Source organism: Pinus tabuliformis, chromosome 5_1, assembly GCF_031772625.1.
Source record: "Pinus tabuliformis cultivar Carrire ecotype Pingquan chromosome 5_1, CPIR1, whole genome shotgun sequence".
Classification (NCBI taxonomy): Eukaryota; Viridiplantae; Streptophyta; class Pinopsida; order Pinales; family Pinaceae; genus Pinus; species Pinus tabuliformis.
Window position 1 is genome coordinate 746,714,300 of NC_142305.1, and position 12,122 is coordinate 746,726,421.

Here is a 12,122-nt window from a genome sequence, read left to right on the forward strand (position 1 = left end):
ATACCGCCTCCTCGGACCCAAAACTTGTAGATAATGAGGTTTGAGCTACGTGAGGAAGATCCAAATGTGAACATTGTGCTTCGAAGTAGAATCACGATAGGAGATGATAAAGGCAAATAGTTGGAAGATAGTACTTGGGTTCACAAAGCTCAAGTGAAAGAAGCGGAGTTTGATTTGGAGAACGCTCGAGAAACCTTTATGGAAGCTAAGAAGAGCTTCGCTAATACCTCCACTTTAGGAAGCAAAGATAGACCAGATCTGGAAACGGACCCATCTATGCTTACGACGTTCCTGGAAACATGTATGAAGTTACTGCGTGATAGTAAGGATGTAAAAGGATTATAGGAACTCATTAAAATATGCGCTAGGACCGCGCCAGGAGAACCACGCGTAGTTTGGAAGATTGGAAAGCATAAGGCAATGACAGAAAGAGAAATGAGGTTAATCACGCAGATTGGAGAATATGAGATGGACCAAGTAATTTTGGATTTAGGATTAGACGTGAATGTTCTACCGAAGCAGACATGGGAGTGCATGGGGAGGCCTACACTATAGTGGTCTCCTATTCAGCTGCGAATGGTGAACTAGCAAAAAATAATACCCATGGGGAGATTGCAGGGAATCACTGTGGATATTAAGGGAGAAAGCGCGCTAGTAGACTTTAAAGTAATAGAGATTTTTGATGACAACAATCCCTACCTTGCACTCTTATGAATTGATTGGGCCACTGACATGAACGAGGTGATTAATCTGAAGAAGCGCAAAATGATTTTTTAAAAGAAGTCACTACGCATAGTTATACCTCTAGACCCTATTGAAGGATTGCACTATACTAAGCTGGTGTGTGAGTATGAAAGTGATGATGATTTGGACTACATCTATAAGATAACAGCACGAAACCAAGACTGGGTTAATCCCACTGTGGATGGATGGCTTGCATGGGAGCATGAGAGCTCCTGTACCTCAGATTCAGATGTGGAAACGAAGCGATGGAAAAATTAGTTACATGAGGTGACTACATTGAATTGTAATATGATGACAAGGTCGCTGTGCTGCGTATCGACAGAAGTAAGGGACCTGCCTACTTATGATTGGTTAAGTGAGGTAGATACTTTCTTGGATAAATTTGAAAGGGAGGTGCCTGAAAAGCAACGCTTCCAGGCCTTGGACTGGGTACTGTGCACTACGCCCATGAGGTGGTGCGGTACGCACAAAGGGAGCTTTGATGACTGGTGTGAATGTAGAAGGATGATGTGCACATGGTTTGGGAAGCCTAGAGTGTGATTGAAAAATAAATATAATGGGCAGGATAATCTACGCACACATCTAGGCAGGTGGATGTCGACATATGGACAACAACCTACACAGATGCGCATGAACTCCATGCTGAGAGGTATGGTTAGTAAGATTGTGTTGGGGGGGGGACAAAGGTGCAGTTGGATAGATAGTGTGTAGGAAGAACAATCGCGCAGAAGGTTATCCACGTGGGAGAATTTGACAAGGTTTGCAACGCACTGAGCAAGGTATGCAATGCATAATGAAGTGATTGGGACCTCCGCGTACCTGGAAAAACGCCTTTTCAACTAGTTGATGGAGTAGGAGCCATAATGCCTATGAAGTCTATCATGTCTAGACCGCGTGTAGTGGCGCTCGCAGGGGTAACGAATTGTGGAGCCCTGGAAGAAAGGCTCGCACCGTTGGAAGAACTCGTAGAAGAATGGTTGGGAATTGATGAGGAGATCTAGTAGGGTGATATTAGTCTCCAAGAACTCATGAATGAAAGAGTTCAGTTGAGGGAGAAAAGCACCATGGTGAAAGAAAAAGTCAAGAAGCTTGAGGAAGGAATAAAGAAGGAATTTCTTAACAAAAAGACCGTGGTGATAGGGTAGGATGAGCTCAATTACATTGACATACTTGGGGGCTACCACCGAGAGTTTCTTAGTTTACTGCATGGGATGGGACTGTATGTTATTAAAGAAATCACAGATGGTGACAGGACACAATTGGAGAAGTTAAATGGTGAACTCTTCCCAGGAAAAGTAAATGGTAGTCGGTTGAAGCCTTACACAGGTGGCCCGACCATTTGACTAGCCGTGGGAAGCACAGTCTTAGCACTCCAGGCAGTTGAAAGGAGGAATGGGACTATAAAATACTCTGCCCGAGAGCTGCACGATGTTAGGACTGCACGTAGTAGCGAGGTGTCACAGGGTCCGCGACAACGCAAGGGTAGTTGAGTTGTTGTGCGTGTTGGCTGGAAAATGACCATTATAGTCACTATTCACGATGTGATGCTTGGTTTAAGACCAAATGGAGTGGGTGGCAGGCATTTAAGGCAAACTTCATGGGCTAGATTTGGGAAAATTTGCCACCAAGGGAGCATTAATGAATGAGATTTGGGGGGGACAGTTGAATTCGAATTCAAAAGGTGTTATAAATTGCAAAGGGCTACCCAACGAACAACACTTTTCCATTTGAGAATTGAGCTATTACGTGCCTAGAGATTCATGAACCCTGATTTGTTCGATCTTTTGAAGTTGAAGGCATTGTTTGAGCACTTACTTGAGTCGTTAAGAGATTTTTGGAACAACAATATGGCAGCGCCTGAAGAAGCCATGGAGATCGGAGAGATGACCACTGAAGAGGCCGAATAGGCCATGATGATAGGAGATGCCCCAGAAAGTGTCGGGATAGTCACAAAAATCCCTAAATCGCCGTGCATGCCGGTGCGCGTGTCCCATAGAAACCCGTTGAGAACTAAACTTACCATGGAAGAAAAGGGGAAGGCGATCAATTTGGAAGTCGATGAGGAGGAGGAAGACCTTGAGGAAATCCTGGTGGAAGAGGAGGAGGACGAAGAAATGGAGGAAGAAACCCAGGGTACGAATCATTTGACCATGTTTCCCGTGTATGTTTCTCCATGGAAGGGGAAAGAAAGGGTGCCCAAGGACCTAGATGAGAGCAAGAGCTCTCTGTAGAATTTGTTGCTACCCGATGATATCATTTTTGATGGAGTGCACTTGGGACAGGTGACGGTTTTAAAATTTGAAGACTGGGATCTCATGGACCATGAGAAATTCCCACATCTGGCAACCACACAGCTAATGCGGCCGAAGAAAAATACAGTGGCTGGAGTCATAGAGTTAGAGCCACACAAGTGGTTGTGAGGAGTAGAGAAAGCAAGGTTTTTAAACCTGCTCTGGGTCCTGCATTACCATCGCGCCCTAGTGACTATATTTGTCATCAGGCAGCTGCTCTGCCTGGTGCATGATGGGTGTTTGTGGCTGGAGGAGCCCATCTCCATCATGGACCACCTAATTCATAGAATTACCCATCTCCCTTGCAAAGGGGAGGATCCAATGAACATATTCGAGGGTAAAAGTGATGATTTGGCTATCACGGAGGCCACGAAGAAAAGGTTCAAGCTAGAGAAGAAAAAGAGAGGGTACGAGATCTCCGGTATCAATAACGCTGTGATCAAAGTCGCAATGTAGATATTGGTCTGGAAAGTCATGCGGAAGTGTTGCGCGGATGAGGTGCCCATGCTGGTGGTTTCACTTGTCGCGCAGTACGCAGAGGAGGTCTAGTTTAACTGGACATATTAATTGTGCTAGGAGTTCCTGGAAAATTGTTGCGAGGGACAGGAATAGTGGAAGAATTTCCACTATGCATGGCTTCTGCTATCCATAGTGCTGGTGGCTTGGGAATTACCCGAGGACAGCCAGTTCCCCACGATTGCGAAGGATCTTCTGGAGGCAGCGAAGTATGCTTCGCTGTGGGCAACTAAAGATGTGCAGAGGATCCGAGACAAAAAAATATTCTGGGTGTTCATGGAGATGAACATCAGAATGGGGATTAACCACAAGCCGCGATTATCGCCCACTGTCTATAACAGTCTACAGAGCTTCACGGAGTTCAAGGCAGACTTCCATCATGTATATATCAGGGCGCACAAGGACCTCACGAAGAAATGGAATGAGCTACCTTACCTAGCCACGGATGATGTCATATTCATCGTACTTGAGTTGTGGCTACTGGAGTGGCATGCTCCCGCCAACTCCATGGTGGAATCAGAGAAGTCTACTGCACAGAGGAAGAAGAAGGAGGCAAAACTACAGATGGCACAGTTGGCAGAGAAGAGAAGGAATGAAACAACAACATCCAAGGCATAGGAGGCATGCGATGCCATTGTCGCTTTAGCTATGTGGATGCTCTCTGTGGGTTCAGGCCACCTTCCTCTAGATCTGTCTCCTATGCGGGCGAAGGTAGCAGAAGAGCAGTAGAGGGAAATTGATAAGGATTATGAGGGATCAAAGTTGCCTTTGCCCGCACAAGATATAGATCCAGAGGAAGGTGGCTTGGACCCACAAACAACGTCCACACAGCTGAAGCGACAGTTCCCGAGAGAGCAGGTGGGGCCGCAGAAGAAGTTGAAGGCCTCCAAGACTTCTTTCGACCTGATCACCCTCACTGAGGGGGATCTCCATGACATAGGGGAGACAGTGTAGGACGTCACTGCAGAGGCCCTCCACTAGTTCACGGAGGAAAACCATATAGTTTTGGGGGCCCTCCGGACACAGATACAGGAATTGTAGGTGCGCACTCCTCAGGCTGGTACTCTATTGACTAGCCTCACAGTAGGCATGACTGCGGCTGAGGAAATGTTGTACGCTCAAATGACCAACACCATAGTGCTACCAAAGGGTGCACTGGTTATAGAAAATGAGGCCGATAGGCCTATGGTCAGTGCAATGAAGGGAGTTGGGATAAACATGGCTACGCTCCCTAGGGAGATGCTCTATGTTCTGCAGGATGGAGTGACTGTAGAACTGTGGGCCAAGGAGGGCCACGCGCTCTAGGTGATGAGCAAGCAATAGATTAATATTGAACAATTGAGCCTGCAGTGCGACAAGTTTGTGACACAGAACAGACAGCTCATGCAGGTGGTTGAGGAAGCCTGCCAGATGGTCCCTGAGTTGGCCATCCCAACAGAGGAACCAACGGAGATGTGCATTCGGAGACTAGCAGCAGGAGTGCGCGAGGTGAATGAAGAAATGGCTAAGGTTTAGCTGGAGCTGAACCTTTAGATAGCTGATGTTGGCTTGGTGGGGCCTGACCTAGGTTCGGAAGTGATTTAGCCAAGCAAATCTCGGTACTACTGGCCCTTTCGGTAACAATCTGTGGAACACGGACTGAGGTATCACCCGAAGTAGTATGGGAGGGTGCTAAAACTGAGTTTCCACACCCTGGGGATGTCTGATATGTGGTGATTGGTACATAGTCCAACCTTCGCACTTACTACACTACGCGCACCTGTGGACACCCCACGCCCGGTGATACTGTCTTCACGCAGTTCTAGTCACAGCACAACCCATGTTATTTACCCAAGTCTTCTTAATTAGTCTCTGTTAGTTGATTACTTAGATTAAATTCACATATAAGAAATCATACATGTAATTATCAATTGTGCGTAGTAAATAACAGAGTAAAATTACGCATAACATCAACATACAGATTCAGGAATATATGCACAGAATAAAATTATCTTTATTAGATTTCAAATCCAAGTACAATCCCACTTATAGACCCGACTCCACCCTGCGCACTCAACTACAGGGGTCCGCGCACTCAGCTGCAAACTCTACTAGGCCTCCGTGCACTCAGCTGCAGAGCCTCTTCTTACTACTATGACCCAATACACTTCAACTTTCCCCCTATGCTCTAACCATGCCTTCGCATCTATCTATTACTTGCTTTCTTACTAAAAACTATCTTTACACTTAGAGCCTCGCTCTATTTATACAATCCCATGGTCCGTGGAACATGGGTAGGCCAACACAACTTTACATTAAATTACAATTATTAGGGCAGACAACCCTATGACTCATCCTAGAATTTCGCGCTCCACGCCCGTACTTCGTGGAGTCATACAATACAATTGACTAAAACTCAGGCTTTAAGACCCAAAACCTGCTGCGGGGGATCCCATGCCCAACAGGCCCCCAACACAATCATCATGACTCATCCTGAGTCACTCTGCTAGTGCGTCGATCTTGGCATGAAGCCCCTCCAACTGTGCCTATGCTATGCGAAGGTCTGCAGCGCATTGTTCTGCTATCTGCTGGATCTGCTCTACTCTTTCTACTGAATGCTCACTGTCAAGGGCAGATCCATTTCTTAAGGCATGCATCACCTTCATTTGTGCGAGCTTTTCTTTGATATCAACAGTGATGTGGGAGGCCTCATCAATCCATGGCTAGACGCGCGCTTTAAGTACTGCCTCTTTCTGTTGCGCAGCATCCACTTGTTCCTTCAACACCTTTGCTTGTTGTAGCTTCACTAATCGCTGAGTCAGGACAACTGTCTGTGCCGTTCCGCACACATTATCATACTACACTTGGAGCTCCCGCACTTCTGTTTCTAGGCACTGTATGGTGGGGTCCTCCTGTAAGGAAGTGAGGACCATGAGGGATTCTTCTAGCATTATAGTACAGTCCTGCACTGCCTGTCCGATTTCTTCCAGCCCCTTTTGGATAGTGCCAACGCACTATTCCCTAACTTACGGGGGCGTGGATGGTTCTGCCTTTAATTATAGTTCGGCAATCTAAAGGTTGAGGTCCAACTGTATCCTCATTACTTCCTCCTTTGCCTCGTAGAATCCACTAGCCAATCTATGAATTCGCACTCCTACTGGTAGGTCTATCACAATTTCTAGCTCCAGGGTGCAGCGACTTGCTTCCTCTACTATCTATTCCAGCTGCTGATTCTGTGCCAGTGCTTCATCATGTTGTAGATTAAGTTGCTCGATGTTGATTCATTGTTCGCTGAGCATTTGTACGGTGTGTCCTTCCCTAGCACGGAGTTTTGTCGTTGCTCCGTCCTGTAGCTGGTATAATATATCCCACAAAAGGGCAGCCAAGTTTAGGCCAAGTCCCTTGATCCGGCCTACCGCAGCTCTGTCCTCCGTGTTGTCTACTGTCAGTGCTCCTTCCGACAGTGTGATGGTGTTAGTCATTTTGTCCCGCAGCAACTGCTCCGTTGCCAATGTACCTGCGGCACCGTAGATGGCTACCATTCCTTCCTATGGGGATCGCACCTAAAGTTACTGTAGCTATGCCCTGAGGGCCCCCAACACATTTTGCTACTCCGTCATTGCTTCCTGGAGCGCTTCCCTCGTGACCTCGCGAACTGTGTCATCGATGTCGTATAGGTCACCCTCTGTTAATATAATGGGTTTGCCATCTAGTTTGGAAGCCTTGGTCTTCTTTCGTGGCCCTATTCATTCCGTACCGTGCGGTTGTTTTAGTTGTGTAGATGTCATGCTTGGGTCCGCGCCTTCTGTCGTGTCTTTTGGCCCCTATCCTATGGTTAGGTCCGGGACTCTTTCCTCCTACATCATGGTGGCCCTGGTTATCGGTGCTGTTGCTGCATTTTCAGTGGCCTTGGTCTGCTTTGTGGCGGCCTTCGCTGCTCCGCGAGAAGCCCTTACCTCCTTGGCCAACTGCTTGTTGCACTTCTACTATGCTAGTAGCTTGGTGGCATCCTTCTGTTTTTGTATCGCTATCTCATTGTACGCCACCAGATCCAGGGCACACCACTCCGGTGGCCATCGGTCAAGCATAGTGAAAACGGCATCGTCAATCACGATGAAAGGAAGTTTGGTCCAATTCTATGCCGGATCCTTACGCACCTTGATATACACATTGTGCATATCTGCCTTGAAGTCTACAAAGTTCCACAGACTGTCATACACTGTGGGGGATATGTGTGGCCTTTTTTTGATCCACATCTAGATGCTCACCTCCATGAGCACCCAAAAGATCTTGATCTCATGGATTTGCGTGGCATTCTTTGTCGCCCAAAGCAACGCGTATTTTGTTGCCTTTGGCAAGTCCTGTTCAAGGGGAAGGAACTGACTATCCTCCGGTAGTTCCCCTGTCACCAATAAGATAGACAAGAGAAGCCATGCATAGTGGAAGGTCTTGCCCTGCTCCTGAGCTTCTTTGTAGTTGGTTAGGAATTTCTCACAGAGGAATTCAGCCCAATTGAATTGGACCCCCTCGACTCATTGTTCGGCCAGTGCAACGATCATCGTCGGTACCTCGTTGCCGTGACATTTTCTCATCACCTTCCCGGCCAGCAGTTGGGTGGCTATGCGCACCCCTTTGTCTTGAATGCTACTAATTACGTAGCCTCTTTGCTTCTTTTCCAACTTGTATTTCTTCTTCATGGCCTCTGCGAGTGCTAGATCTCCACTTTTCCCAGCTATTTCTATGGGGTCCCTTCTCGTAGAAGGAAACCAAGAAATCCTGTGAATAAGCTCCACTGTGATGGGAATAGGCTCCTCCAGCCACAGGTAGCCATCGTGCACCAGGTAAAGCAGTTGCCTAATGACAAGGATCATAATCGGTGCTCGGTGAAAGTGTGGAATCCATAGTAGGTGGAGTAGCCTGGCCTCCTCCACACTACGTAGCCATTTTCGTGGCTCTAGTGCTGTAACTGACCCCTCCTTGCTCTGTTTCATGAGTTTGCTAGTCTCCAAATGTGGGAACTTTGCACTATCAGCGAGGTCCCAATATTCAAATTTCATCATGGGCATGCGGCCTAGAACCGAACCTTCAAACATAATTCCATTTGGGAGGAGCGGGGTTTGAATTGCGCTCTTAACGGCATCCAAATCCTTGGGTACTTTTACTTTCCCTCTCCGTAGAGGGACATACTTGGGCAGTTTTGCTGCAACGCACACTGGTTGAATCTCTTCCTCCATTTCTTCATCCACCTCGATTTCTTCTACGAAAGCCTAGAGATCCTCCTCCTCATCATCTGTCTCAAGATTAATAGTCTTGCCCTTGTCTTCCATAGACAATTTACCAAATCGCGGATTTCGTGGAGACATGCGGACTAGTACTGCTGCATGTGGATCCTTTTTGGGCCTTGGTGTCTGAGGCAATTTTGGAATTTCTGGTGCATCCCCCACCAACAACATAGGGATCTACGCGACTTCTTAGGTTGTCGACATCATTCTATTCAAGAAGTCCTGCGTCTCCTTCGGCAATGTCTCAAACACTGAACTTGCTCTCAAAGCCTCCAAATTCATAAGGTCCATACCCACTTGATTTCGCAACAATTGAATTATCAAAATGCCAAGGGTTGTTCGCTAGATAGCCACCTGTGATTTATAGACCTTTTTGAATTCAAATTCGACTGTTGCCCCTTATTCGGCCCATTAATGCTAGATTGGCGGTAGATTGTCCCAAATCTAGTTCTGACTTCGTGTCTTAATTGCCTGTCGCCCGCTCCTCGTTGTCTTAAATTGGACATCTTTTCATGAATAGTGACACCAACAGTCACTTCCCAGCCCATCTGCGTGGTAGTGCAGCCCCCTATGTGCGGGCGCGACCCCTGTGACATACTGATCTTGTGTGCAACCTCCTTATCGTGCAACTCTCATACAGACTCTTTTATAGTCCCACGCTCTCTTTTAACTGCTTGGGGTGCTGAGACAATGCTTCCTACGAATAGTCAAGTGGTCGCACCACCTGTGCGAGGCTTCAATTCACCTTCCAGCCTAGTTTGCGGGCACTCCTCGATTATCGTCGTGACAGTCAGCACCACGCGTTCTTCCTTATGCGGTGTGCTCCCCTGGTTACTATATTTGGTAAGGTGCGGTTGCAACCATGGTAGCAGAGCCACAAATTCTCGGCGAAAATCTTCTAATGCAATGGTATGGATGCCCATATAGTGTCCTGTCATTCTATCGACGTGACATGCTTGTGTGATTTTGATTTCCAGTTTTTTGATTTCCGCATCCATTAACATGCTTTCCTGCCTCAGTCGTACCTGATCTTCTTTGAGTTCGCGAAGCTTAAGGTTCCCTCGCTGAATGGATTTCTGAATATGCATATGTTCGTTGTCATGTGGCTGCATAATTTCTTCATCCTGGTCCTCACGTACTGTCCCAACTATGGGATCTATTGCGTGAAGATTCCTTTCCTCCAAAACTATGGCCTCAACTCTGCTCTTTAGCTTTGGAATCATTTTCATGCTCAGGTTTTTGCACATGGCCCTATAGGCCCATCAGACTGCTGGTACGTGTAGGTCCCAATCAGTTCATCTTGCCTAGTGAACTATGTTCGGGATTCCACATACCTTCTTGAATGCTTCTACGTGGAACTTTTTTGGTGTGTGTTGCCTTTCCTGCTGTTGCATCCTGTTCTGATTTTTGATCCTTAGTTTGGGGTGAGCTTGTGTGGACTGCACAGCACATGTCTGTACCCATCGACATAGATGGGCATGCAAGCTGCTCTGTCCTGGCTGCCCGACTCTCATTGAAGCTGGGGGCTTCCAAACCATATGCACATCATCCTTCTACATCCGCACCAGTCCTCAAAGTTTTCTTGATGTGTACCCCGCCATCGTGCATGAAGTGCCCATTTCAATGCATCGAATCGTTGCTGTTCCGGTACTGTGCTTTTAAATTTGCTTAAGAATTCATACACCGCTGTCAGTCCATCATATGTTGACAGCTTTTGTGCCTCTATTGTCATGCAAAACAATGATCTAATCGTCATGTTGCAATTCAACATTGTCACTTCATGCAACTGATTCTGCCAGCGCTCTATTTCTTCGTCTGAATCCGAAGTGCAGGAGCTTTCGTGCTCCCATTAGATCCTCCCATCTATAGTCGGATTCACCCAATCTTGGTCTCATGCAGTTATCTTGTAAATACAATCAATATCATCGTCGCTTTCATCGTCGTGCATTGGTTCGGTGTAGCGCGCTCCTTCTGTTGGGTCCAGTGGGACTACTATGTGTAGTGACTTTTTCTCGAAGATCATTTTTTGCTTCTTCAGATTGATGACTCCGTTCATATCGATGGCCCAATCTATTCCTAACAATGCTGGGTAGGGATTGCTGTCATTGACAATCTCTATCACTTCAAAATCTGTCTGTGTGCTCGTGCCTTCAATATCAATTGTTACCCTTGCAACCTTCCCATGTGCAAAATCTTCTATTGGTTCGCCATTCATAATTGAATAGGGGACCACTGTAACGCAGGCTTACCCATACATTCCCATGTTTGCTTCAGTAATACATTCACATCTTAACCGAGATCTAGGATTACCTGATCCATTTCATACTCACCAATATGTGCAATCAACCTCATCTCCCTTCTAGTGCTAATGCATGCTTTCCCAATTTCTAGACGACACGCGGTTCCCCTGATCTTGCGCACCTGGTGATCAGTTCCTGTAGTCCTTTAACCGCCTTGTTGTTGCGCAGCAGTTTCATGCATGTCTCCAGAAAGGTAGTAAGCATTGAAGGATCCATTCCTGGCTCTAGTTGATCCTTACTACCTGAAGTGGAGGCCTTCGTGAAGCTCTTCTTAGCTTCCATGAATGTCTCCTTTGTGCGTTCTAAGTCAAACTTGGGTTCCTTTGCAGGAACCTTGCGAACCCACGTACTTTCCTCTGGCTACTTTCCCTTATCCTCTTCCATGATCGCACCACTTTTGAGCATCGTGTTTACATTCGGGTCCTCTTCGCGCAGTTTAGACCTCATCATTTGTATATTTTGAGTCGAGGGAGGATGGAATACCCCTTTTTCATGCATCTTTGTGATCAACGTAGGACAGTCTATTGTTTCATGATCAAACTGAGCACAATATGTATAGGATATCCTTGTTGGGTTGGTACAGTCGTGGGCATAGTGCCCTGGTCCTCCGCAATTGTAACAAATTAACTGTTCGTGACCCCTTCCTGGTGATACAATTGTGGAATATAAGGATTGTGGAAGATCTAAGTGTAGGGTCGATTCTTTGGGTCATAGAGTAGGAGAAGGCTCTGCAGCTGAGTGCACAGAGGTCTAGTAGTCTGCAGTTGAGTGCGTAGAGGCCTAGTAGTCTGCAGCTAAGTGCGCGGACCCCTACAGTTGAGTGCACAGGGCAGGTTGAGTCTGTAACCGTTGAAGCATTAATAAAAAGAAGTTTTATACCATTCCTGTGTATTTATTTACTGTTTTCTGCATTGAATGTATTGGGCATAAGTTACATTTCTGCTATTTATATGATGCATGAACATATATGATTGTGTTGATTAAGTAAATGTGAGATAAAGTATCTGTTT